This window comes from Lolium rigidum, chromosome 6 (genome assembly GCF_022539505.1).
Source record: "Lolium rigidum isolate FL_2022 chromosome 6, APGP_CSIRO_Lrig_0.1, whole genome shotgun sequence".
In the NCBI taxonomy this organism is placed as follows: Eukaryota; Viridiplantae; Streptophyta; class Magnoliopsida; order Poales; family Poaceae; genus Lolium; species Lolium rigidum.
Genome location: NC_061513.1, coordinates 321,581,825 through 321,603,386, shown reverse-complemented (window position 1 = coordinate 321,603,386; position 21,562 = coordinate 321,581,825). Strand labels below are relative to the sequence as shown.

At 45.6% G+C, this 21,562-nt stretch overlaps 2 long non-coding RNA genes and 1 pseudogene across 2 annotated transcripts; all 3 read right to left on the bottom strand.

The window, feature by feature from the left end:
- Window positions 1-5,751: 5,751 nt before the first annotated feature.
- Window positions 5,752-10,902, bottom strand: LOC124666532. The gene is made up of 3 exons (XR_006990916.1): window positions 8,289-10,902; window positions 7,479-7,616; window positions 5,752-5,814 (listed from the first exon to the last, which is right to left on the bottom strand). It is a non-coding gene; the product is annotated as an uncharacterized LOC124666532 (long non-coding RNA).
- A 2,309-nt stretch (window positions 10,903-13,211) lies between these two features.
- Window positions 13,212-14,219, bottom strand: LOC124661334. The gene is made up of 3 exons (XR_006990149.1): window positions 14,161-14,219; window positions 13,811-13,890; window positions 13,212-13,344 (listed from the first exon to the last, which is right to left on the bottom strand). It is a non-coding gene; the product is annotated as an uncharacterized LOC124661334 (long non-coding RNA).
- Window positions 14,220-19,408: 5,189 nt separating this feature from the next.
- On the bottom strand, window positions 19,409-21,013 carry LOC124659344 (annotated as a pseudogene).
- Window positions 21,014-21,562: the final 549 nt, after the last annotated feature.

The window sequence follows — 21,562 nt, the reverse complement described above, 5'->3', positions numbered from 1 at the left end:
GTCATTCAGCCAAAATTCTTTCACAACCCTCCCGAATCTGCAATATGGTAATATCTTTAACCTTAATTTGTTTATGTAAGATTCATTCAAATTTGGTCAAATTTCTCTTGAAATTTGTATTAATTTATCTGAAATTTAAAAAAAAATTGCCGAAATTCGTACATCTTAGTGGGGTCCAAAAAGATCTAAACGAAACCTGAAACGTGGCGAAGAAGTTGATTAGTTTTGTCGTTTGTTGTTTGTTAGAACTAGTCATACACTAGCACCAATGTTAATAACCATATTTTACCACATGGCTTTGGTTGTTTAGACTAGGTTTGGAATGGGTATTTTATTTTATTTACTAACGATTGCTCCAGACCGGCCACTCAAAGACGTCTACTTGAGACTTTGTTGTTTGCATCTGAGTGTGTGCTTGACAACATGGCATCGGGTGGTCAGCATGAAATGAAAGATGCCTAGCTGTCCCTCTCCTGCCTGATACGAACAACATGTGATATTCGAGTTTACATGACTTCGTTGTCTGCATCAGAATCTGATAGACTTATTCTCGTTGTCCTAGCTCGTGACAATATGGTATCATGGACCCAACGGAGATGTCCTCGTGGTTCGTCTCTTTTCCTCGTACAAAAAGTAAACAATATGTCCCTTGTTTGCAGTGGCGAAGCTTGGGCCAAAGATAGGCTATTTCAGTTAAAAAATGTCAAATATGAAGTGATTTTGGGTTAAATTTTTTTTTTTTGGGGGGGGGGGGGGGGCGGACATACACATAGCTCCGGCAGTGCTTGTTGAATATTTAATTTCACAAGGGGATGTGAGGCTTCGACGGATTGATCCATCTGAATTACTACTCACAGAATAGTATTTCTTGAATACCAAACTCTGAATTTGTGTTCGTTGAAAGCAGATGGGTTCCAAACATATTTGATATATCCAAAATTCGAGTAAATGTCATGTTAGAAACCTCGTAAAGAAGCCCACCAACAAGCTTTCAGCCATGGAGAAGGACATAGTGGTGCTGATGAAGAAGAGCTGGATCCCAACTCCAGAGACTTTTCAGAGGTACATGGAGATGTACACCAACATCCATTCAATTAGCTCAGCCAAGAGCATCTTCACCGGCGCGCCCCATAGCAATCCTATAACGACGCCAATAGATGTTTTGAGTTTCGACATTCTTTTGGTCGCACCGGCAAATTCCAAAACTAGCCGGCCAATTTGGACCCCAAGATAATTGTCGGCAACCCCGTGCCGTCCCTTCGCGCACAAGTGTAGTACACTAATCTCTACGATAATGTACTTGTTTTTGTTGGCCAGATTGTTTCTTCTTCTTATTATGTGTAGATTGATATTTTTATAACAACCAAGATGGCTCCGAGCATAGAAGTCGTTTATACCTTTTAACAAAAAAAATTCCATTCGTTCTAAAAATTTTGTTTCTTACAGCCGGCCAGCTGATTGCGACACTTTCTGTATTACCTAGAATTTAGTACCTATTGTAATATGCACAAACTCCTTATTCTACACCGATCATTCGTCTTTTTGTTTTTGGCTCTATCTTGCGTGCATATCCAGTATTCTCATTTCTGGACACCTTAAATTGTCATACTGTCTATCCTACCTGACTCCTCTGTTCTTCTCCAGCCCCAAACTCTGACTCCTAGCTCTCTAAGTCTCTATCCATCTGAGGTTGATGACAATGTAGCCTGACTTCTCTGTGAAACATCAAGGAGCAAGCAAGCGATTTGGTAGCGTGATGGCAAAGTAGTGATCAGATTCGCTTAAGAAACTAGTGTACAGCCTTCTTCACCGGCTACAACCAGCTCTACTGCCGAGGGTGGACGTCCGTCTACTGCTACCCGGCGCCCTCGAGACCGGCGCCGTTCCTCGGCAGCGTGCCTACGAACCTCAACGACGTGCTGGTGCAGAACAAGCGGTGGATGTCCGGCATGCTCGCCGTCGGCCTCTCCAAGCACTGCCCCTCGGCTCCGCCCTTGCCATCTCCCTGCCTCAGAATATGGGCTTCGCCTACTACGCCTTCATGGCCTTGTACGCCTTCCCTGTGCTCTTGTATGCCACGGTGCCGCAGCTCTGTTTCTTCCGCGGCGCCACGTCGTTCCCCGAGGCCTCGAGCCTCTGGTTCGCCGCCGTGTTCGCGTCATCGTCGCTGCAGCACCTGGTCGAGGTGTCACTGTGTCAGTGTCCAAGCGTCGGCTGGCGGTGAGGACCTGGTGGAACGAGCAGAGGTTCTGGGCGCTCAACGCCGTCACGGGGCAGCTCTTCGCCTGCATCAGCGTCGCCCTAGACCTGGTCGGCGCGGGAGGGCGGGCGGTGGACTTCGACCTCACGAGCAAGGCGTCCGACGACGGCGGGCTGTACCGGGACGGCGTGTTCGATTTCTCCGGGTGCTCGACGGTGCTCCTGCCGGCCACCACGCTCTGCCTGCTCAACGACGCGGCGCTCGTCGGAGGTGTATGGAAGCTGGTGATCAACGGACGCTGGGGCGACGTGTCTGGCGAGATGTTCCTCCTCCTCTGCTACGCTGGTGAACACAGGAACCTAAGATTGGGGAAGATGGATTGACTACCTGGGACAGCAAGAGCTCGCGGACGCAATCATCCGGCCAATGACTATCCTATCTAATCTCATACCGGAATCATCGAAACCTGAGATGGATTACCTACTGGAAGATTTGGAATACCTGGATCGATCTAGCCACCAGCCATCACCACTCGCCACGACAGGGATGCAGTAATGTGAGCTCTCGCCATGATCACTCATCTGCCGGCCATGGCAGTCTCCTCTCCTCTCCTCTCCTCGACAAGTAAAAGTCAAAGTCTAAGTCACACGCGCTTCCCGCACGCGGATGTTGACGGTGAAATTGTATATATAGAGAGAGGAAAAGGTTTGAATTTTGGAGAGGACAATACGGGGAAGAGCGGGGAGGAGGTGTGATTTCGCTAGTAGGAGGGATTGTTAGGAGGAGGAACGAATCACAAGGATTGAGGAGTTGGATGCCATAATTATTGAGCAGTAATCTAAGAGGCCCGTGCGGTTATAATTAATCCTCCGCGTAATTGGGGGCACTCCGGGTGGAGATCCAAAACAAATTGGTAGGTGGTATATATGACGGGTAGCTCAACGGCCAACGCAGCGGCAGATTCCAATTTACAGTTAATTAGAGGCAGTGTATGCATTCACAGGTGTCCATAGGTGCACATCAAATCTACAAACCAACCATTGATTTTGATTTTCACACTACTATGATTTTCGGAATGATATTATTTATTGTGTTTTCTATATGAAATTTACACACCAGCATTGCCCAGCTCTGTGAATGATATTATTTCATTCCGGTCCCGTCTCCTCGCGTCGCCTCCTCCTGGCGACCGAGGGGGCGGAACCCTAGCCACCGCCACACCCCCTCCCTCCTCCCGTCTCCTCCTCCTCGTCGCCCCCAAGGCGCCGGTGGCCAAGCTCGCGGCGCCGGTGAAGGGGGCGGCGGGGTTTCTTGGCTCTCGGCCCTCCGGCGGGAAGATCGGGGGAGGACCACGTGCGGAGATCGCCTCTACCGGCGCGGGAGCTCGGCCGACGCCTCCTGCTCCGTTCTTCTCCGGCTGGAGTGGACGCGGGCCCTGTTTCCGGTGGGAGCCTGGGTTCGCCGCCCCAAGAGGAGCAGCCCACAGCACCGGCCGGCGCCCCTGTCGTCGGCGGCGCCGCCCTCAACCCTCGAGGCCGCTGCTCATGGGGCGGAGGACCCCGTCCCCCACCTCAGATCTGAAGACGGTGATTCCCTGCAGTGCGGCTCCCAACCTGATGTGGCCGGTGCCTGGCGAGCTCGTCGGGTCGGCAACACCAGGGCGTCGGGATTGGAAGCGCTGGACCGGGGGAAACCCTTGACCGACGAGGCGGTCACGTCGGCGACGATGCTTTGCGCCGTTCCCCTCCCTGGAGGCGTCGACGAGGTTCATCTTCCTCCCCCCCCCCTTCCTCCACCCGGGTGAAAACCCAATTCTTTCGGAATGGGCGGCGGCGGCGCAGCGACGCCGTTCCCTTGCTGAAGGCGCCGCCTTGGTTGGTGGAGGGGTGACGAGCTGCGTGTTCCGGGGGTTGCCCGTGGTGGCTTTGTCGTGTCTTCGGTCGGCGGCTGCAGTTCTAAAGCTTGCGTCTTGTTGTTTGGTCTGTGCGACGGTTGTAGATGTTGTCCGTTGGTTGATCTGGGCTACCGTCTAGTATGACCTCCGTGCTCTGGGGAGCTTTTTCCCCTCGCGACGGTGCGGCGTCCTCGATCCTAGGCGAGAAGGAAGGGTCCTTCTTCGGAGGCGGGAGCGGGTGCTCTTACTTCGACGGCTCACCAAGTGATGACGAAGACTGGTGCTCTCCAATGGCGGTCCTTCCCGGCGTGTCTCCTCCTTTGTTGATCAAGCGGATGGACGAGGGTCTCGACCACGATGTTGTGTTTCTTGTTGTAGCTTTCTTGTGGTGTGAGTTGCATGTAAGCTGATCTTCAGCACTATGTACTTTGCCGATGTGGCGTTATTAATTTAACGCAGGGCTTAGGCCTAATGTTTAAAAATGATATTATTTCTTACTAGAAGCATAAGAGCAATAACAATACATGTGTTTAAATAAAGATATACACAATCCCTTACAAAAAAGATATACACAAGCATAGAATCACTAGAGATCTGGATGCATCCATCAGACCATATGTAGTGCTCTTTTCTTGTGTACGAAGTCTGAAGCGTGTTTTACTAAATATGTATACCTCAAGAGAATAACAATAAAAAAAATTCTCCAAGCAACACTTCCAGAACATGATGGCTTCATTTTTCCATCTTCTCTTTCAACACATTGGGTACATACATGCACAACGCCATAATCATCCAATATAAATACAGGACCAACTACATTTATTTATATACATGGAAGTGAAACAGGGATGGATTACTTCCTACATGTAACCGAATGAAAGCACAATGAGGCATAACACAGATCTTTCAAGCTAGCTAGTACAATCAACCAACGCAGCCAAAATCACATGCGTTTGGAACCATAAACTTCATTCTTCCTAACAAGAAAGTTTCCCCATATACTCTCTACTTATGGTTGGCCTACGACACCGCAACCTTGTGGGACGGCATCCTGGAAGATAGATCAGCAGGGACGCACTCCTCGATCGCATATGCAAGACTTGTACGTCTTGCCGGTTGCGACGGGAAGGTGTCTGGTTCCAACTCCTCCTAGGTGCATATGCCAGGACATGTACATCTTGTCAGCTGCAGCTCGAAGCAACGAGAAAGAGCATTTAGTCTCCAAAGAGTAACAATTATTGTCAACTTGGTGCTAGTGCTCAAACTAACACAACAAAACATCCGCTGTGGTCTCAAAATAGAGTCAAACAAACGACTGCAGCTACACTGACAGGCATGCAAGAGGATCCACATATGTATGGCCACGTGACCGATCCACATATATGGCCATGTGCATGTAAGAAGATGCAATCTTGAGAAAATTAGCACATGAATGTCTGATTCTCATTTACTTACACATACATAAAAGGATTTCCAAGGCGGTTAACCTACTACTAAATCAAGTGTAGTGTCATGGGACCAACTAGAGCTCAGAAGATAAATGGGCAGATGACCACCATCATAATAATTGACTCATGGTTTGATGATTGTGGCATGTGGCATGACAGATAATAAAGAAGCGATAGGAAAGTTAACAGAATCTTAACCTAAACCAACTGGCTCTATTGGCCAACAAAATCCAGCGACCATGGCTACCTCCCCTGGCTAGTTCCACTTCTCCCTGAAATACAAAAACACAAAGAAAAAGAAAGCATTCAGTAACTGGACCGATTTTGAAATTCGCACTAAAAGAAGAAACAAATAAATCTAGAAAATAATTTCCATGTCAGGAAGCAATCAGGCAATAAGTAGACAATACTAGGCCTCATGCCAACATTCAGCCTGCTAAGGGCAATGTTAGTAGGATAGCTAGCTGTACAAAGGAGTGGGAACGACCTCAACACTTAAAGTCCGATATCCACAATCAGTTCTATTGTGATAGAAGATTCAAGGATATGATGGGAGTCACAGGAAAATATATAGACCAGTTGTTTTCCGTTTCTCCTCAACGCTGAGTAGTCCAGATATATCTAAATGAGTAGCAGATTATCAGCATATTTTTCCTTGTTTCCCTGGTCAAACACATCCTATCATATATTGAAGTTAAAAATACTAGGGTATTATTGCGGCGACTATACACAAGGATGCAATACCTGATACCATCGTGTGGATGCTAATCTTGCAAGTTGCAACCCATATTGCAGACAAATTTTGAGAAGCATATGAAGACAAATTAAAACACCTTTAAAGGGCATACCCATTGCTAAAATCTCCCACACATTGTGGGGTCTGGGAAAATTGAAATAGGATGGAAAACATCATAATTTTGACCAGCCCAGCACATTGTCGCTCTTCCAGCTAAATCTTTAACAGCCCAGCAGCAAGTGCCTCTGGCTCACCTCACATGCATGCATGCGCACACGAAGGACCAACTAGCCAGTATCCAGTATATATGCAATCACATCAACGAACAAAAACGGCCAACAGACTGGTTGTTCTCATGAGCATGTGGATGGATATCCATATACTAAAGCAAGCCACATTTCAACGAAACAAACAACATCACTATTAATTAGTTAGTTTTGTGACCAATACCAAAAGTAGAACAAGAAGGAAATATCACTTCTTGGGGTACTCACCCCTATGCCACTTGAGCTACTAGGTTAAAACATGATGATGACGAAACTATCAGTGGGTTATTAGAGAGAGACGAAACCACATTACAGTTACTGGTCGCGTGCAACTAGCTAGACAAACAACCATCAAACAAAAAATACACAACGAAACGAGATGATTATGTGCTAAAAAATAATGCATTCACGTCTTGACAACAAAATAGTTCTACTTTCGCTAGGCACATAACCTCGTCGGATATACAAGGAAATATTTGGACCATGCAGTTGCCTTGAATTGTGAAAATATCCCTAGTGCTAGGCTGCTAGCTTAAGTACATCATCAAGCATATAGTGCCCAATGACTCTAGTAATTAAAAAAATGATCAAACTGACCAGCTTCCAGAATTCAACACACATCACTAGTATAAGCAGAATTGACCATCTCATGTATAGAATTCCCAGTTGACATGTACATAGGAGAAATGCAATATATCCAGAAAATACTTCCTTCCCATGTCTTAAACAGATTCCTTTTACCCAATAGTTCACAGAAAATGTGTCACTTCAGTTAATTAAAGTTAATACCTGAGGGGGTTGTCACTATTTAGCAAGTTGAGTTTTTTTTTGAAAGTACTAGTAAGTTAAGTTCAAGCATAGGTTGTCTCCAAACAATCGTTTCAAGCAAAAGCCAGGCCATTACAACTTTCAGACCATAGTTTTTCACTAGTACCTCCAAAATCCACCGCCACATCCACTTGCCCAACGATATTGTTGTCGCATCCATGAGCCCCGCGGCAACCTGATGCTTCATGTACCACTCCAGCATCGCTCATCAGTGCCAAATAGTTTGAAGCACAAAAGGTCAGGACTGTAAAGAAAATAAAGTACACGAGGAGTTGAAAAATGTCGACTACAGTAGCAATCTCTACTCACAATTCTAAAGAAACAAATAAAGAATGATAGAAATAGAACTATTCTAACAATTAATAAATTAATGTCCAAAACAGAAATAAATAGTGCTACTTTCTCTAAGCATGATACGACTCTGGATACAGACAAGCAAAATACGTGAACCATGAAGTGCCAGGATGAAAATCTGCAGCACCTATCTAGAACCACCATGTAGCCTGTAGCAGCTGTACACACAACCATAAAGAAGCAAATACATAACAAAACGAGATGATTTTTTCTAACAAATAATGCCTTCTCGTCTTGAAATTAGCTCATTGAAACCTCATTGGATATACAAGAAAACAATTTGGATCATGAAATTACCCTCAACTTTGAAAAACATCTCTAGTACTAAGCATATCTCACTAGTCCTAACATGTCCACTGATTAGAAATGATCTAACTTCCAAAATTCAACTCATATCACTAGTACAAGGAGAATATTCCATCTCATGTACAAGATTCACAAGTGACAAGTACACTTCACAAGCTCAAGACCATGCAATACCAACCAGTGGCTTGAGGTCTAGAGCATAGTACAACCATGGCACATAGGATCCGGAGATCCAAAGGATAAACAAATAGCTCACCTGAGAGGTCATAGCGGAGGCCGAGTCTCACCGTCACATGCAAGACATCATGTAACCTCCCAACTTGCAACACAACAGAACATCCATTAGTATATTTATTATACTCGGACAAGGACAGGAACTCAATGATGAGAAAATTGTAAAAAATAATTTGCATTATTGTAATGCCATGGGTAAAAGGAAAAAACTATAGTTTGTTGCTTCTAACATTATAGAACAACATAATACATTCAGAAAGCTAATACATCAACTTAGAAGATGTATGGTGATGTTTATCACTTTATCTAGAACACAATAATTATCCCCGAATAGAAAGAGACCATACAATGTGATAAAAGGACACCATCAAGAAAGAATCAAGGATACATGCACATCAGCAAGTACAGTCAGCGTAACCAAAAAAAGTACACGAGCAACCAATTATATCCAGGGACAAGGGTTGATGAGGTTGATACAAACTAAAGTTTCATCATGTGAATCCACACTATCATCTATGACGAGTTGATAAGTTCGGATATGGAAGAGAGAAATCACCAACCCTCTGTCCCTCAATATATCCAATTCTAAATAACAATGCAGGTACAAAAGTATTGTATAGTCGCACGAAAAGAAACTCGATTAGCAATATCAAATCCTGCTTATAAGCTAGAATAACCATAAGCAAGAAATCTTAACCATCCTTTTTATTTTCAATTATGACACTACACCTAAAATAATGTATAGTTGCATGAAACTGGCCAAGAGGGGAAAATAGAATTTTTTTTTTGCATCCTTACGCAAGTATTCTATTCCAACTCTGTCTCTAGACTGTCATGTATGCATACTGCATGCAACTGTGCAAGAGAGATTAGTATGGCAGGAAAAGGAAACCAAGTTTATACCATGGAGTACTAGTACTAGGACTATCGTGATAATCTGGAACCACCATGTAGTCTGCAACAGCTATACACAAAGCAATAATAAAGAAGCAGATAAACAAAAGCCAAATGTGGGAGTCACGTGCTAAATGGTGTTACCCTGAAAAATATTTCCAATGAAACCGGAAATAGAGAGAAAATGAACAAACATTCTCGTATTCTAGAAAACTAACAAACATTCTAGATCAATTGCAGCTTCAGACTCAGAAAAAGAGCATCGTGTTGACATTAGAAGGCTCATAAGATATCTTTCCATGTATGAAAATCTTCAAACCAAGACATAAATGATAAAGCATTTAATGAGACTCCAAAATTCAACATATACTACCATTGGAACCTCTTAAACTAGTAAGAACTTGACTTATAACTTTAAGAAAAAAATGAAAACCATAATGGTGAGTATGGAACATTGCTTCTCTAACAATGGGTGTACCTATGTTCATTAGCAGGTTGGATTTTTTAATGAGTTAAAAAACAGAAAAAATATTGTAAATATGATAACCCAGAATTTGTAATCACCAGCTGTGATACCATCTAGGAGAAAGAAAGAAAGATACTTCTAGTTACATATAATAGGCCGCTTGCTACATTTTTTATGTCCACACACTGGCAATTTATGTTCCACTATACCATCATGAACTACTTCACAAATTTTTGACATTTCCTCCTGCATTAATTAAACAAAATCACATCACCCATGATTGCATGGATCTTTACCAGTAGAAAAAGAAGCACAATTTAACAAAATAACTAAATGTCTTATAGCCAGTACCAAGCACAACCATTTCTGTGAAACCTAGAAAAAAAACTTATGAATATGAACATGCTATATTAACAAGTACCGAAATTTAAAACAACCTTAATTCATTTAAACATTTCTTTGTCACACTACTATATTTTGTTTCTACCCAGTTTTCCTCACATATGGCACAAATGATGATTGGATGTCGTGGCTAGAAGAAATAGCTCTCTATTTGAACAATCTACAATCAAATGTTCGAATCCTCCAAAAAGTATTGAATCATAAACTAGGTCAGCTTGTCCAGTTCAACCTATTAGATTGTCGAAAGAAGTGTACTTGTCGGTCGAGCTTTGAGAACAATGTTTTGAGTGGTACATAATACTACTATTTTAAACATGTGGTTCTCACGTCATAAATTAACTATCTAATTACATGTTACGCTGAAAAGCATAGAGAATATATCTCAATCACGAATAGATTGAAACAAATAATTATATGGACTACATTTATAAAACTAGAGAAAGGTTGTCTAAGCAGCAATTCAGGAAGAATACAACCAGCATCCCAGACATCAACAACTGATTCATACTGCTTAGTGCAAACAATAATTCAGTTGCTCGGTACCATCGTGCAAAGACCTATGGCCCTAAAAATAGTCAAATTTCAAGTGTCCATTAAGAAAATTTAAATAAAATGAAAGATACATTATAAACTATTTAAACTGTGGTAAACCACACTACAAAAAAAATGATACTTTCCTACATGATGTTTATGATATAAAATTACTGCAGAGGATATAATGTAGCTTTCTTTGTGCAGGGACATAGAATTTGGCAGTACTCAGATAGGTATGGGATATTATTCAGATAGGAAGGGACCTAATTTAAATAAGAAAGAGATAAGATTAGAGTTAGAGTTTGGATTGCATATCCTTTGGATTATTACTTAGTGGTCAAGTAAGTCCTCATATATATATATATATATGGGACATTGGATGTATCAATTGTCAAGCAAGAAATAAAAGAATAGTTATTGTCTCCCTAGCTTATCATTTCTAATCTATTGATGCACACCAATCCCCAACGCTCTGCCATCTGGCCATCTTCATGGCTACGGTTACCCAGTTTGTTCAGATCTGTAGTAGAGCTAAGTGCTGCTCTTTCACCAATGGCTAACAGTAGTGTGTTTGATCCTATGTCAATGGTGCACCATCCTTGTCAACTGCCATTTGTGATGGCTTGGGCTTGGAAGGATGAAAATAGAAACACTGAGCCTAAGTCATTTACAACAGTCATGATTGATGAGTTTGGAAGGAAGTGTCCTTGCTAAATAAATATTTTTTTAGCATTGTTATGCAACAAATGGTGATCCAAGAAACTCATATAGGAAGCAAATATTTCAAATGTATTCGAAATATCATAAAGATTATACTATACATTTTCAATCCAGAAATCTTTTCCATGTCCTACAAAAGTGGGCAGCTTCAAAGATACAACACTCATGCCTTAGCTGGTTTAAGAGATTGCATCTTTTAAACATTAGGATGCTATTGCTACTGAGAGGGGCTAGAATAGTATCCAAAAGTATACTAGAAAGAAACTGCAAACAAATTCATCTGCCTCAAAAGTAGAGAGGTACTTTATATTAAGTATTGTTATTGGGGAAAAATGCAAGATCAAAAATTACTGGCAAGAATGTGTCACGTTCTCAAAGGACAGCCAGTAAATTAAAACCATTAATCAACATTTTACATATGGTCTACAAAAATATATACAGAATAAGAATCAATAATACTATTTGAAGAAAGTATCAGCAGATATGTAAATTATATGGTTTCATATCCCTCTAGTATAGCTTGTGTTAAAGATTCAAATCTTGCTTTATCACAGAGAAAATTAGCCAGATAATCAGTGCATGTGTAACACCCATTGCTTATGCCAGAAGGATAGACCTTTCAACATCAACTAAATATAAGATTTAATGCCCACTGGAGATAATACAATGTTCATATCACGTATGACACCTTCCAAGTCTGTTTCCATTAACTTGAACACAAGGTGCAAGTTTCCCTTCTAAGGGAAAGATCATTAGCTCAAATGGATTGAAATGTCATAATGAAATCTGAGCAAACATCATCCAAGCAACCTTTGATAGCCTATGTGATGCCTTGACAGAGGTGCGTTGGAAATGAAACCTACCACCGCATCTTGCAATTCTCATATGCATACTAATATGAACCTCACAAAACCCAAAACCAAGACTTACCATTCAAAGCAGCTCAAATGTCAAAGTTATTTATTTAACTAAGACTCCAACATCAAAGTTTTCACATAAGTAGTAAGATTTTCACATATACCACTCTTTAAAAGAAAAAAAAATGAGTTGTAGATATATTGGTTCTTGCTCTCAATGGGCAATACCAAATGAGGTCAAAATTAAATTTCTAATCTAAATGGATGATGACCTACACTACTCAAGGTTAAATCAATGCAACAACATGCAGGTTTGATCATGTTTGAATATAAAAGGCTTGCTCATGGTCAGGTCCAGAAAATAGTACTTGCAGATCACATCAGGTTTCAACAATTACATGTTAAATATATGTGGTTGTTGTACTACAACAAGATTTAGACATGTTAAATCAATTAAAAATCACCCAGATATATTATGACCATATTCTTCCCTTTTTTGCATGCAACAAGATACCAAATAGGTCCCGACTTAATCATCTCTTTTTTGCTGCTACACTACTCATTGAACATTTTAAACCAATAGATCAACGACATCTAGGTTGCATCCATGACAAAACATGGCAAATAAATGTTTAGAGGTGATGTATTACCCATCAGGATATAATTCAGTAGGTGCTTTGCCAAAACAACACTTGAGACACACAAAAACACTTGGAACAATGGGTTTATACCTCTACCACCCAATATTAGGAACGATTCGATGAAGACATGTAGAAGTTGTATTAGCATCCTGGGGTTGTCGCCTAAGCCGGGGCAGTGGTGTTCGCACGTCTCTTGGCTCTCTGTCCAAGTGGGGTGGTAGGAAAACCCAAGTAGGAGGGCACAAAGCGTGGTGGTGACATTTGTCATGGGTGCCACAACATGGGTGGACCTAGCCATCCCTAACCCCGAGCGGCCTCCCAGGCTTGCCCATGGCACAAAACTTGCAATTTATGATTTCTATAGCAATTACATCTAAAATGTGATCGCTACAGTCGGCCACCGGCAGACAAGCTGCACAGCGCCTCCCACTCAATCTCTCTCCCGCAGGTGCTGCTCAAGAGTGTTTAGGGTTCTAAAGAAACAAAGCTTCCATCTTGCTCATTTATTCACCGTTAGTTGGTAGCTCCCAGTCTTCAGCTTCAATTGAGTTCTACCAAAATAACCTATTAGAAAATAATATAGGTATTTCAGCAAAAGCCTGGGTAGAGAAAATCAAAAGATAGTGGGGATAGTATGGAGGGGTAACAAAATGTATCTCAAGCATGCCATTCAATGTTCACCAACAAAATTATGTGGGAAAATGAATAACTGAACCCATGTAGGAATGTACCATGAGTAATTTAAATTGCATTAAAATAAAGAAGATATAAGATGAGTTCAAGTTCATATCCTGCTGAATTTGGTCTACAAACTGTCGAACTAAAGTGCTTAGTACTATTAGAGGTTAAATGGTTTATTAAAAAATGTGTTTATCCAAAGAGCTTTTTTGTCACAAACCTACACAATAGAACAGAAATAATCCGAAAAGACCACTGAAACTACAAGCACCATCTTATATGCACGCAACAGATGAAGTCTTTCTACGTACCAACCATGAATCCAAAAGGAACACTACAACAGAAATCTAACCTCCTTAGATCGTGCGAGAGCTTGCTCAGTATCATCCATTCGATCGTCTCCATGTTGCATTAGCTGCTGGTTTCTCATATCTACAAAAAAAAAAAGACATGCATGGATCAATAATCGAAAAGATATACAAATTCACAAGGGAAATGTGACACACCTTTATTTTCTTTCAGTGCATTTGTTAAACATACTTTAGACAGAGAAAAAGGTATATTTGTGGTTGAGTCTGTAAGCAAAACCAACTTGAAAGTCTAAGAGCATCGATGCATGAATACCAGTAGTGAAACGGCAAAGTCCCCTGTACTGAAGGAACCAGACGAGGCACATATAGAGAAGTGGCAGACCAATCTTACCTCTGAACTGTTCAGCTGTGAGGCCCCTGATGCTCGAATCGACGATGGCATTGATCCCGACGGAGGCGGCATCCTGGACGCCGGCGTTCATCCTGGCCCTAACCCTAGCGGTCGGACTGGCGGCAGAGCACCGGAAGAACACCAGCGTCCGGCATCGGGGCGACGTATAGGGCCACCGCACGGCGTCGTGAAGGAGCCACCCTGCACGACTCCAAGGCGGCGCCGAGAAGCAGGAATCCACTGCGGGCTAGGGTTGTGGTGGGGCAGCGTATCATGAGAGGAGGGGGAGTTGCCAGAGCGGTAGTCTGCAGCGCGAGGACTCGCCGGAATCGACCGTCGCCGGCGGCGGCAAAGGTGATCGGAAGATGAGGAGGTTATGCGAATGGGAGGGGAAAGTAGGCGAGGTGCGTGGTGTCGGTGGGGTAGAATTCGGACTTGTGGCCGGCGAGACCTGCGAGGCTATGGTGGCCGGCGAGCGGCGGCGCAGAGGGCCTCTGAAGAAAGGGGATTATATTGATCTGTTGGGTGCCGGAGAGAGACTTAGCCTCCTGAAGGTGTTGATTAGATGGAGATGTATCGACGTTTGAACGAATTTCGAGTCGAAATTAATTGAGTCAAGCTGAAGCTGGATCGACTAGCCGCTTGGGTTCTCTTTCCCACGACGAGTCCCCAACTCTCCATGCGTTTTTGGGAATTGAATGCATGTAGAAATTATTACTGACTTCTTTTGCATACATGACGCCCTACCTATCACGAGATCATGTGTGGCAAACTATGCCCATGCATACATGACGCCCTATACCAATCACGAGGACATGGGAGTACAATATGTTTTGCCTAAAAAGTGGTTTATGCCCTTTCAATATTTGATAGATAGTCGACCACAAACATAAAATCCACAAATCTAGATGACACATAGCGAAGACCATGTGATATCGAGGTGCCATCACCATGGTCAAAAGGCGAGGCCAGTGGCAGAGCTGGCCCTGTTGCTACTCGACTTGTAGCACCGGTCCAGCCAAACAGGCCAATCGGTCATCACCATGGTCGAAAGCCGAGATCGGAGCTGGGCCCGGTGCTACTCGAGCTCTAGCATCGGTCCAGCGAAACAAGCCAATAGGTCAGGTATGAGGATTTAGTCCAGAAATAGAATAGGCCACAAATCGCAGCACCAGGCGGCCCCTTTGAGCATCAAGCTTGTCCGTTCGCTCATCACGCATCCCAATGACAACTGGCAGGAGAAACTTCCAGGCCTGGTCACCTGCAAGTCGTGTTTGTTCATTTTCTCAATTTCTCTCCTCATCTCCCTTTATCCCCATATTACTGAATTTGCAAAATCTCACCCCATGCCCTTAGCCGGCTGTGCCAGGCGCTCTAGAAATCCTCATCGGCACTCCAAGCTACGGAGAAAGTCATTCGCGAACTTTCGACCTAGGCTGCAAAGGTATTTTCTAGCCTAAAAAACTTGATAGGTGTATTGATCAACTTCAACAAGTTGTAGTCTCCGACAGTTGAGACCACGCCACATATATCCGTTTGATGTCCATGGTCGAGCACAAACATAAAGTCCACAAGTCTAGATGACATGTCGACTAAGACCATATGATATCGTGGTGCTATCATCATGGTCAAAAGGCGAGGCTAGGGCCGAAGCCGGGCCCGGTGCTACTCAAGGTGTAGCACCGGTCCAACCAAACATGCCACTAGATCACGTATGAGGATTTAGTCTAGAAATAGAGTAGGCCACAAGGGCAGCACCATGCCGCCCCGCTTGAGCAGTTTGTTCCTTAGCTTGTCACATAGCCCCAATTATATGTAGCGAGAGGAACTTCCAAGGCCTGGGTAACATGCAAGTTGTCTGTTCGTTTTCTCAATTTCTCTCCATGTCTCCTCTGATCCCCATGTTACTGAATTTTGAAAATCTCACCTGAAGCCGGTGACGCCATACGCTCTAGAAATCATCAGCGGCACTCCAAGTTACGATGAAAATCACTCGCCGCCTTTTGTCCTCGGCTGCAACGGTATTTTCCTGCCTGAAATAACTTGAATGGATATGTGCCACAACTGACAAATTTAGATTGATGCTTTGATTCTCATTAGATTGTTTTAATTAAAATGATGATGTCTCAAGTGGATGGTGAATCATGATAATAAAGTTTCAGTTGCGGAGATATCTCAATGTCATGATGGTAGTTCTAAACGTGATGCAATAAAAAAATTTGTCATTAATTTACTATTTATTTTTGTGCAAGTAGCAATGTACTTTTACTCCGGTGAATTTTTACAACAAGTTAGTGGATTTTTTAATAATAAGGTAAGTTAGCATCCCTTTTTTTTTTTTGACTACGCCACTGATTGATGCCACTCCAGGACACCACCTAGGCAACTTCACATGGGACACCAGCAACACAACCTAGCTGAGCTCGACCGGGGTCAGAACCCAAGGGTTGTACGTCTGGAGCTACGTGTGAGCAACCTCGCGCATGCATGCATGGATACGTGAAGGGCGATGCAAATACACAGCTAAACAGTCGAACACTAGCTAATTGTCAATAACATAACATGGAAAATATTACAAGCCGCTTTAGCCTCTAGAGAATGAATCGGTTGAAACCTAACCGTTGACGCACCGCCCGCGCCGCTTTAGGATACACGAGGGCAGGGCGCGAGGGCCGGTGATGCCGATATTTCTCTAAGGGTATCTCCAACGGGGCAAGGGCATTTGGGTGAGGCAGGGCGTCCACGCGGATCGGAAATGCGTCTGCACCCTGCTCCAGCGGGGTGGCGCATCGTGTTCGGGGCGTCTGCAGTGACGCAAACGCGGCGCAAATATGCGGCACGTTTGCGTCTCCGCGGACGCTGCACGGTCGCGCCTAGCGTCCGGTCGCTTTCCCCACGGGTCCACCTGGCAGCGATCCTGGCTTGATCGTCCTCGAATTAAAGCACAGGAAGCGCGCCGATGTCAACCGCCGGAGTGGCAACCGCGCCGATCAACCCGCCAACCGCCGGAATGGAGCGCCGAACCACCGCGGAAGAGCAACCGCAGACCTCTTCGTTATACGCGTCGCCATTAATCCTGCTGAATATAACTCGTGTGCCTGCTGTAATTCACGTCCAACACCGTTGCCATTCTTCTCCTCCTCCCTCCTCCAACACCAGCCATGAGCGACTACACCTTGTCGTCGGACTCGGAGAGCGAGGGCAAGCCGCCAGGATGGCGGCATTGGTGGGAAACGCCAGCGACGCCCAGCGACCGTGGCTCCACGCCGATAGAGGAGGAGGAGGACGGAGGCGCCGTTGCCAGCGACAGACAGGAGGAGGAGGAGGAGGAGGAGGAGGAGGGAGGTGCCACCGGCAGCGACGACGAGTAGGAAGAGGACTCCGGGGAGGAGGCCAGGGCCCGGGCAAGGGCGCAGGCGCGGGCGGCGCGTCGTCATCCATTAACTGACGATGACGACGAAGACGCCACTTCCGACTCGAACTCCTCCACGGATGCGTCGTCCGCCAGTGCCTCTTCCGATGAGGAGGTGACAAGCAAGAGGCGCATGAGTGAGGACGACGAGGCAGGGCCTTCTAACAAAAAGTCCAAGAATTAGCTTATAGTTTTTTCTTTATTTGTTGTCTAGTTTGTATGTTAAATATGTTTAAACTTGTTCGATTCGAGTAATCAGTACTAGTTGTTTTCACGTTTAAACTTGCTCATTTATACAAATTGGGGAGTTCTTCAACAAAATGAAAAAGAGGAGTAGCGAAACAAAACAGGTGGATACCCAAATTTTTGGAGGAAGATGGTGGGACTCGATCCACCTTGCGTGCACGAGTGCAGTCCGTCCGGTAAATAAGGAGGCAACTTTGACGGTAGCTAATGGAAGTCGATCGACCTTGCGTGCACGAGTGCAGTACGCTAGCTAGGTGAGAGAGCCAATTAAGTCGCTGACCGGCCGGCCATCTTTTTTCTTCTTTCTTTCGCGGAGGAAAAAGCTCTGTGTTGACGTCAGGGTGGGCAAAGCGATATTAATTGATTCGCAAAAAAAAAGCGATATTAATTGCATTGTGGTCTAGGGTGTCAAGGTGGGATCCCGGTGGGATGTCATTTTGTACTACGTAGTTCAAATTTTGATGTCAAAATTTGTACTTAAAAAGTTAAATTATACTACAAGTGGGACAAAAGTGGGATCCCACTTGACACCCTTAATTGTGGTGGTGTTGGGTGGAAAGGGTGAGGCGAATCTTGTGTGTTGATATTTTCGACTCGCCCGCCCGCACACTTTGCTCCAAATTTTCGCATCCCGCTCTCAAACCCAAACTTTTCGAAGCCAAAACTAAAAACCAGAGCGGGAATTGATCTTGTGGCGCTGCAAGTACACCTGGGCATTTCTCGGATCGGGCCGGGTTTTGGGCCGGGCCGGAAAAAGCCCGAACTGAAATTCCCGTGGAGTCGTGTATATATATGTGGGTATTTGTACGCACGTGAGGTGGCGGCAGCTAGCCAAGATGAAATGGATGGCGATATCGATGCATGGGTGGCAAGAGCTAGCTAGTTTAGTGTTGTGTTGTGCTGGAGTATGAAGTGGCAAATTAATCGATGGGTCACGTACAGGTGCACATGCGTGACCGCGGCACCGGCACGGAGCTACTAGTGATTAATATGCATTCAAAATCAATTGATCGATGTAGACTATAGATTAGTGAACTCGGAGGATGGAACCTGAACCTGAACCTGTTTGGTCTGTGATCCAATCGGAGGATACTCCATCCACCCCATGCAGGCCCACCAACCGGCCTGGGTCCGGCACGGTGTTTTCTCTTTTATTATTATGTCGAACGAACTAATCAGCAGTCCGTGCACGAGCGGCCCGCCGCGGGGACAGATGTCATCGTTGACCGCGTCCGAGGCGAGGGAGACTTCCAACTGCGCTATACATGCGCCTTGTCAAGCGTACATCGCGTCTCTCTTTTCCGCGCCGACGTACCCAACACAAGCGCGTCCGTCCGATCGACTCGGCTGCACCCGCGCGCGCGCGCGTGAGCCCGACGTACCATCCACTGACAAGCAACAATATTCAAACTACAGCGCCAAACTGCTAACATATCTTTTTTATTACTACTACCCTCACCCCAGCCATTATTGAAGACGCACGGAATGACGAACATCGCACGGAGTAAATTAAACTGCAGCTGGTAGTAGCATGCATGGGCATGGCTGCATCCATCCCTCGACACTGCACTAGCGCCGCTAGGCTAGTTCTTAGGAAGAAGGCAGCGGTGCACGAGGGGCAGCCCGCAGCATGAGGTGCGTCTTCCTGGTCAAGCTCAGCGACACGATCTCGGTCATGTCGAGCTGCTCCACGCCATCCGGAAGGCTCCAGTCGAACGAGTGCAGGAGCTGCACGAGGGTGAGCTCCATGCTCGCCATGCCGTAGTTGTACCCGGGGCACATCCTCCTCCCGGACCCGAACGGCGCGCGTGTACTCGAAGTTGCCGCCGAGGAAGTCCATGCGGCCGGCTCCCTCGAACCTCTCCGGCCTGAACTCCTCCGCGTCCTCCCAGTACCGGGGGTCCCTCATGATCGCCCACGAGTTTATCACCACCCTCGTCTTCGCCGGGATCACGTACCCGTCGATCTCGCACGCCTCCGTGCTCTCCCGAGGGACCAGGATGGGCGCCGGCGGGTGCAGCCTGAACGTCTCCTTGATCACCAGCCCGAGGTACTTCATCACGCTGCCGCTCGCCCGGAGATCCACCTCGCTGATGAACTCCTTGTCGCCGAACGCCGCCCTGATCTCGCCTTGCAGCTTCCCCATCACCTTTGGGTTCGCCATCAGCTCCGACATCGCCCATTCCATGGATGTCCCGGATGTCTCTGTCCAACCAGCAAATATGTCCTGTAGAGGCATCAAGAGTCTTATTTAACTGAACATTGAGGCGTGAAAATCTTAGTATGAAATTGTGTAGTCGTACTAACCAAGATAACTGCTTTGACAGTGGAGCGGGTGATGGGAAAACCAAAGTCTTCATTCCCCTGGAGGCCCAGGAGAACTTCCACCAGGTTCTTCTCCGACGCGGTTGACCTGCCGCTCTTGAGGATCTGCTCCCTCTCGTTGATGATCTCCTCCAGGATGCCGTCGATGGTGTCACGAACGCCCTCCAGGTTCCTCCTCTGGCCGGTGAGGAAGCTGAGGATCCCCGTGAAACCAGGAAAGAGGTCAGCGATCGAGAAGCCGGTGGAGTAGACGAAGCTGTGCTTGATGGCCGCCACGAAGTCCTCGGCTTTGCTGCTCTTCATGCCGAACGCCGCCCGGGAGACGATGCCGTTGGTTAATTTGTAGATCTTCCTGCTGAGGTCCACCGGCGACGATGGCCCGGCCGCCCGGATGTCCTCCACGAGGCTCCGCACCTCGTCCTCCCTGATGTCTTGGTACGACTGGATGCGGTCGTTGCTCAGGATCTCCTGGACGCACAGCCTTCGGAGCTTCCGGAAGTAGTCGCCGGGGGTGGAGCAGAAAAGGAGGTCCGTCGAGCCGTACGCCACGATGTCGCCGGCCATGAGCTTCGGCCGGGTGGCGAAGATGGCGTCGTGGGTCTTGAGCACCTCGCGGGCGACCTCCTTGGAGGTGACCACCACCACCGGCACCTGACCGACGCGGAGGTACATGAGCGGGCCGTGCACGCCGGCCAGGTCGCGCATCGCGCGGTGCGGCAGCGCGTTCACCAGCCGGTGCGCGCTCCCGATCACCGGCAGGTTCAGCGGCCCCGGCGGCAGCCGTTGTCGCGCTTTCAGAAGCTGGACAACCACGATGGCCAAAACTGACACGGCCAGAGCAGAGCACACGTACACGAGATCGTCGTTCATGGCGGGAAGCATCATGTGTTGTTACCTGTGCTCTTCGGATCGGTGATGCCAGAGCCTTCTTATAGCCCGACCGGCCGGATGTACGATTGCACGTACGTACAGAGTACAGACAACATTGTGTATACATGTACGTAGGAATCGGCGACCCGCTGTTCTTGTCGTGACCGTTCACTCTTTCTTATGGGACTTGCTAGTTCTCAGTCGACTGAGAAATAACTTTCTTAAAACTAGCAAGGTACGTAACCCGTACATGCGGCTAGATTTTTTTACATGTAGTTATATTTGTATTCTTGCTTATCTACCATATTTATTTTGGGGATATTGCTTTTGGATTTGTTTTGAAATGTTATTGTGCCATTTGTTGTGGTAGACATCTTATTAGCAGCAAATAATGTGGAGCTAATACAACTTCTAATTGTTATTTCCAAAAAAACAATAATATTTGATTTAATATGCTCATGCATAAATTTTTATATATTCAAATATGCGTCTTTCAATTATGATTGTCGGTTTAATTATTCGAATATGCGTCTTTCAGTCGAATATGCG